This window comes from Triticum urartu, chromosome 3, assembly GCF_003073215.2.
Source record: "Triticum urartu cultivar G1812 chromosome 3, Tu2.1, whole genome shotgun sequence".
In the NCBI taxonomy this organism is placed as follows: Eukaryota; Viridiplantae; Streptophyta; class Magnoliopsida; order Poales; family Poaceae; genus Triticum; species Triticum urartu.
In genome coordinates this window covers 558,061,876-558,069,703 of record NC_053024.1, presented here as the reverse complement: position 1 = coordinate 558,069,703, position 7,828 = coordinate 558,061,876, and positions in this window count along the sequence as shown.

The following is a 7,828-nucleotide window of genomic DNA, read 5'->3' as shown; positions in this document are numbered from 1 at the left end:
GAGTCTGATCGGAACGTCTTGGGAGGAGGTCTATTCCTTCGTTGACCGTGAGAGCTTGTCATGGGCTAAGTTGGGACTCCCCTGCAGGGATTTGAACTTTCGAAAGCCGTGCCTGCGGTTATGGGCAGATGGGAATTTGTTAATGTCCGGTTGTAGATAACTTGAACCTTAACTTAATTAAAATGAATCAACTGAGTGTGTTACCGTGATGGCCTCTTCTCGGCAGAGTCCGGGAAGTGGACACGGTGTTGGAGTAATGTTTGCGCAGGTTGCTCTCTAGTTTCTCGCTCGCTCGCGCTTTGCCTCCTCTTCTCGCTCTCTTTTGCGAATAAGTTAGCCACCATATTTGCTAGTCGCTTGCTGCAGCTCCACTTATATTACCTTGCCTTACCTATAAGCTTAAATAGTCTTGATCGCGAGGGTGCGAGATTGCTGAGTCCCTGTGGCTCACAGATTACTATTACACCAGATGCAGGGCCTGATGATTCCGCTCCAGGAGTCGCGCTTGAGCTCAAGTGGGAGTTCGACGAGACTCTCAACGTTACTATGTTTTTCCTGATGATCAGTAGTGGTGCCCAGTTGGGGGTGATCGGGACCGTGTCGCATGTTGGGTTATCTTTTATTTTGGCGCCGTAGTCGGGCCATGAGTGTTTGGATGATGTAATGTTATTTATGTACTTGATTGACGTGGCGAGTGTAAGCCAACTATGTTATCTCCCCTTATTATTCATATTACATGGGATGTTGTGAAGATTGCCTAACTTGCGACATATGCCTTCAATGCGATTATGCCTCTAAGTCGTGCCTCGACACGTGGGAGATATAGTCGCATCGAGGGTGTTGTGACAAGTTGGTAATCAGAGCCTTCCCCGACCTTAGGAGCCCCATTGATTGATCGTTTTTAGTGGCCGAGTTGTGTCTAGAAAAATGTTTTGAGTCATTTAGGAATTATATATCAGAGAGTTAGGAATTCTTTTTACTTCCCAGTCTCCTCATCGCTCTGGTAAGGCATCCTGACGTAGAGTTTTGACTCTTCTCTTCTCAAATTCCACTAAATTTTTTTTAGGATCACACGGGTATCTTAGAATCGTTCCGATGGTTTTATGATGAGAACATTGTCTTGGTGCCTCCTGTCAGGGGTTTAGTGGAAGTGTCCCGGGGAGTTGAGCTCTGAGGTGTTGTCATCATAATTTTATTGTTGCAATTCTGGAATACCTGAGTTTAGTACGCCGACATCGAAAATCTCTTTTATGCAGTTCGTTGGTGAGATAACCTCGACGCCACCCAGTACTGGGGCGGGAGTTCGGGAGTATCGCCATAACTTGTATAACGGATGCTTTTCGAAGGTTGAGGTAGATGGTTTCCGAAGTTTTTCTTGGTTATGTGTTGAAGGATGGATACAGCTGGATGTAGGATTTGCTAGTTTGGGTGAGATATTATGCTTCCCCTGTATCCCCAACACCTGATTGCATAACCGGAAAGGTTCGGCAGTTTCATAGGTGGGAATTCTTGTAGCTCTAGTTTCTTCTTCCACGGATATTGGTTTGAGATTGGGATTTCTTACCGATTATTCGTTCTTGATCCGTACCTTGTTGATTTATTTCTCTACCTTAATTCTAAGTGGCTTCTCAATTTATGGATATGTGACCATTTCAAGAGGAATGCATTCGTTCATTTTGTTCGGATGTGAAGACTATATGTTGCAATTTTTCATTCCGTTGGATTTAGCTTCAATATTTGCCTATCATGGTGCTAATGGATGTCAACCTCTTCAGGATGGCTCCTCCAACGCGCACGACTCCGAATCCTGATCCGCCACCACCTCCACCTCCTCCGGAGGCATGGCAAGCTGTGATGGCCGCAACCAATGCAAACACACAGTTGATCATGCAAATTGTTCAAGAGTGCAATCAAGGCAACCAAGGGAACCAAGGCAACAATCAGAATCACTTTGCTACACTCAACCAGTTCCTTGCTAATGGGCCAAGGACTTTCAGCAATTGTGTTGAGGCAACCGATGCTGACGATTGGCTTGTGGATCTGTGCAAGCATTTCGAGTGCAGTAACGTCAGGCCTGAGGACTTTGTTAAGTTCGCTTCCTTCCAACTCAAAGATCAAGCTGCAGAATGGTTCCAGCAGTACAAGGATTCCAGAGGTGGACGTGTTATCACTTGGGATGAATTCCGTCGAGATTTCCGAGCTCATCATATCCCTCAGAGCGTGGTTGAAAGCAAGCATGAGGAATTCCGCAACCTGAAGCAAGGCTCTTTGTCTGTCTATGACTACAACAAGTTGTTCTAGAAGCTCGCCCGCTTTTCCAAGCAGGACGTACCTGATGAGAAGAGCATGATATACCAGTTCAGGGGTGGTCTCAGAGAAGAAATTCAGCTAGCTCTTGTTCTCTTTGAGCCCTTGAGGTACGATGAGTTCTACAACATGGCGCTGAAGCAAGAGGCTGCTCAGTTGAGGTGTGATGCTTCCAAGAAGCGAGTCAGAGATGTTACTCCTTCTTCCTCTACTCAAGTGGCCAAGCGGCAGAAGTATTGGCTTCCTCCTCCTCCGTTCCGTCAGCCGTATCAGCAGAAGAGCAAAGGTGGCAGTGGTTCTTCCCACCCACCCAACCCTGGCTTTCATAACAAGACTTCGTCTCAAGCTCCAAGATCAAGTGCTCCGTATCACCGTCCACTTTCAGAGGTCACGTGCAACAAGTGCCAACAGAAGGGTCACTATGCCAACAAGTGTTTCAACCAGAGGCGTCTTCCTCCTCCTCCTGTCAGATCGGCAAGTACAGCTGTGGTCAAGAATAACCCCAAGCACGCCAAGGTCAATTTGCTGAATGCAGCTCAGGCAGAGGACTCACCAGATGTGATCATGGGTAACCTTCCTGTTAACGATGTTCCTGCAAAAGTTCTTTTTGACACTAGTGCATCGCTTTCTTTTATTTCAACTCCATTTGTGGCCAAGCATGATTTTGTGACCGAAAGGATTCCTGTTCCGTTGAAGATTGTGTCTCCGGGCAAGCAAATGACGTCTAACAATTGCGTCCCGGATGTCTCTATCACATTGGGCGACTACAAGTTTCTCTCTTCTCTGGTGGTTCTTGGTAACTCGGATATTGATCTTATTCTCGGAATGGATTGGCTTTCTAAGCACAAGGCGCATCTTGATTGTGCAGCCAGGCAGATTCAATTGACTCATTCGTCTGAGGATGTAATTGTCTTTGCCGCTCGTGATGATACTATCCGTCTGTTTTCTCTCAATGAGAAGGGTGAACTGGATGCTATCTCGCAAATTCCAGTCGTTTGCGAATATCAAGATGTCTTCCCAGAAGAGCTTCCAGGAATGCCTCCGCACCGGCCAGTTGAATTCGTTATTGATCTTGAGCCTGGCACGGAACCTGTGTGCAAGCGTCCTTACAAGCTCGAACCTGAAGAGTTGAAGGAGCTGAAGCAGCAACTCGATATTCAAGAGAAAATGGGTCTCATCCGGCCTAGTTCTTCTCCGTGGGGTTGTGGTGTTCTTTTTGTGAAGAAGAAGGATGGAACGGACCGACTTTATGTTGATTACCGTCCATTGAACAAGAAGACCATCAAGAACAAATATCCACTTCCCAACATCAATGAGCTGTTCGAACAACTCAAAGGTGCCCAAGTATTCTCCAAGCTTGATCTCCGTATGGGTTATCATCAGATTCGAATTCGTGAGCAAGATATTCCCAAGACGTCTTTCAGGACAAGCTTTGGTTCATATGAATATACTGTCATGTCTTTTGGTCTCGTCAACGCTCCTCCGACGTTCTCTCGCATGATGAACTTCATCTTCAACGCCTACACCAATGACTTCGTTTTGGTCTATCTCGACGACATTCTGGTTTTCTCGAAGAACAAGGAAGATCATGCCAAGCATTTGCGTTTGGTACTCGATAAGCTGAGGGAACATCAGTTCTACGCCAAGTTCTCCAAGTGCGAATTTTGGCTCGATGAGGTTCTTTATCTTGGTCATATCATCTCTGCCAAGGGCATTGCGGTGAATCCCGAGAAGGTGTCTGCAATTGTGAATTGGGAACCTCCTCAGAACGTGAAGCAACTCCGTAGCTTCCTCGGTCTCGCAAGCTATTGCCGAAGATTCGTTGAAAACTTTTCTAAGATCGCTAAGCCTCTCTCTAATCTTCTCCAGAAGCACGTCAAGTACGCTTGGTCTCCGGAGTGTGACATTGCTTTCAACACTTTGAAAGAGAAATTGATCACTTCTCCAGTTCTGACTCCGCCTGATGAATCCAAACCGTACGGGATCTTTTGTGATGCCTCTCTCCAAGGTCTTGGCGCAGTATTGATGCAAGAGAAGAAAGTTGTTGCTTATACCTCTCGCCAGTTGAAGCCTAATGAGAAGAACTACCCCACTCATGATCTCGAGTTGGCGGCAGTTGTGCATGCTCTTTTGACTTGGAGACATCTTCTATTGGGAAGAAAAGTGGATATTTTCACTGATCAGAAGAGTCTCAAGTACATCTTCACTCAGCCTAATCTCAACCTCAGGCAAACTCGATGGGTCGAAATGATTCAAGAGTATAATCCGAGTATCGAGTATACTCCAGGCAAGGCCAATGTGATTGCCGACGCATTGAGCAGGAAAGCCTATTGCAACAGTCTGATTCTCAAGCCTTATCAACCCGAGCTTTGTGAAGCTTTCCGCAAACTTAATCTGCAAGTTGTTCCTCAAGGTTTCCTCGCCAACCTTCAAGTCTCTCCTACCTTGGAAGATCAGATTCGCCAAGCCCAGCTTCTTGATGCTATGGTGAAAAAGGTGAAGATTGGGATTGCCAAGAGTCAACCCAAGTACAAGTGCTACCGCCTTGATGACAAGGATACTCTCTTCTTCGAGGATCATATTGTTGTACCCAAAGGTGACCTCCGTAAAGTGATCATGAACGAGGCTCACAATTCTCTCCTCTCCATTCACCCTGGGAGCACGAAGATGTATCAGGACCTTAAGCAGGCTTATTGGTGGACTCGAATGAAGCGCGAGATTGCTCAATTCGTGAATGAATGTGATGTCTGCAGAAGAGTGAAGGCAGAACACCAAAGGCCAGCAGGTCTCCTCCAACCTCTTGCCATTCCAGAATGGAAGTTTGACCACATTGAAATGGACTTCGTGACTGGGTTTCCAAAGTCCAAGCGTGGCAATGATGCTATATTCGTTGTCATCGACAAACTCACCAAAGTGGCTCATTTTTTGCCTATCAAAGAGTCGATCACTGCAGCTCAATTGGCGGAACTCTATACCTCTCGGATTGTCTCTCTCCACGGTATTCCACAAGTGATCTCTTCAGATCGTGGTAGCATCTTTACATCGAAGTTTTGGGATTCTTTTCAGAAGGGCATGGGCACCAACATCCGCTTCAGCACAACTTTCCATCCTCAAACTAGCGGTCAAGTCAAGCGTGTCAACCAGATTCTGGAAGATATGCTCAGGGCTTGTGTGATCTCCTTCGGCATGAAGTGGGAGGATTGTCTTCCTTATGCTGAATTCTCCTACAACAACAGTTTTCAAGCAAGTTCGGGCAAGGCCCCATTTGAAATTCTGTATGGCAGGAAGTGCCGTACCCCTCTCAACTAGTCTAAAACCGGTGAACGTCAGCTTTTGGGTAATGACTTAATCACAGAGGCAGAGGAAATGTGCAAAGTCATTCGAGATAACCTCAAAGCAGCCCAATCCCGCCAGAAGAGCTACTATGACAGTAAGCACCGTGATTTGGCTTTCGAGATCGGAGATCATGTTTACCTCAGCGTCTCTCCTATGAAAGGTACTCGTCGCTTCGGTATCAAAGGGAAGCTTGCCCCCAGATACGTGGGACCTTTCAAGATTGTCAGCAAGAGAGGCGACCTCACTTATCAACTCGAGCTTCCTTCAAACTTTGCAAATGTTCATGACGTGTTCCATGTCTCTCAGCTTCAAAAGTGCTTCAAGACTCCTGACCGCACTGTCAACTTCGAGGACATTGAGCTCCAAGAAGATCTCTCTTATCATGAGCACCCAGTTGCTATTCTTGAAGAGACTGAACGCAAGACTCGCAATAAGTCAATCAAATTTCTCAAAGTCAAGTGGTCACACCATTCCGACCGTGAAGCTACCTGGGAACGCGAGGATCACCTCCGTTCTGAGTACCCGGCGTTCTTTCAGTCCTAGATCTCGGGACGAGATCCTTTCATAGTGGTGGAGTGTTGTAACACCCTGGATGTAACTTTCCCAATTTGTACTCCAACTCTTGCCGTTTCCGGCGTTAAGTTATTTTATTTTTCTCGGGTTCGGGTTTTTGTCTCCGTGTGTTGTTATCGTTGTCATGCATCTCATATCATGTCATCATGTGCATTGCATTTGCATACGTGTTCATCTCATGCATTCAAGCATTTTCCCCGTTGTCCGTTTTGCATTCCGGCGCTTCGTTCTCCTCCGGCGGTCATTTCTAGCTTTCTTTCGTGTGTGGGATTAAACATTTCCGGATTGGACTGAGACTTGCCAAGCGGCCTTGGTTTACTACCGGTAGACCGCCTGTCAAGTTTCGTATCATTTGGACTTTGTTTGATACTCCAACGGTTAACCGAGGGACCGAAAAGGCCTCGTGTGTGTTGCAGCCCAACACCCCTCCAATTTGGCCCAAAACCCACCTAAGCCTTCTCCATCATCTAGATCGTTCGATCATGATCGCGTGGCCGAAAACCGCACCTCATTTGGACTCTCCTAGCTCCCTCTACCTCTATTTAAAGGCCTCTCCCCGAAAATCCCGGGTCTCCCCTCGTCCCTAACCCTAAATCCTAGATCCACCGCCGCCGGACACGTCCGGACGGCGCCGAACACGTCCGACCTGCCCCCGCCGCCGCCACGTGTCGCCGTCCTACTCGCCCGCGCCCCGCTCCCACTTCCCCGCCGGCCCGCAGGGCCCGCCTCCGGCCCCAGCGGCCCGAAGCCGCGCGCCGCCGCCCGCCGCCTTTCTCCTCCCGAGCCAGCGCCGCGCTCCCCCGCCCCGCCACCCGGCCGGACCGCGCCGCCATCGCCGGTCATCGCCGCCCCGCCGCCCGAGCTGCTCCCGCCGCCACTGCGCTCCGCCGCCGCAGCTCCGCCGCCTCGCCTCCGCCGCCCTCCGCCGCCGCCTCGCCGTCCTCTCCCTCCTCCGACGAGCTTCGGCTTCTCCAACTCCGGATGCCGCCTCGGGTGAACAGTGCGCGCGCCGCCGCCTCATTTTGCATGCCCGGGTCAAACCCTAGATCCAGAGGTAAAAATTCGTCTAAGTCCCCGAAATCCCAGATCCAAGTGCCCCTGTTCATAGCCTCGTAACTTTACATCCGTAGCTCCGTTTTTGGCATATAGCATATCAAAATGTTCATCTCAGAGAGTACATCATTTTATTCCATTGCATCATTTTCATTTGAGTTCATCTTGATGCCTGAAATGCTGTTAGAAGAGGGCTACTTGAGATAATTGTCAGATCTGCTGCTCCATTTAGGTTTTTGTCATTTTTGCCATGATTAATGTGTGCATGATATGCCCTGATGCTCTACATATGTTTTGTTAAGGGTTTTGTCATCTTTCCAGAGGTGCAACCCATGTATTTTTGTGATGTGTGTGTGACTAGCACAATCTTGCCAAGTGGTGCACTTGGTAATTCTATTTTTAGGGACTTAGCATTTCCACTAAGTCCTTGATCTGTTTATTTCATATGGCCATATGTTCATGTTGTTTCCTAGAGATCCGTGCCTCTTTTGAGGATGATCAGTAAGGATGTTTTGTTAATCTTGTAGTTCTATATCCATCCATGTCTTTGTTTGAAATT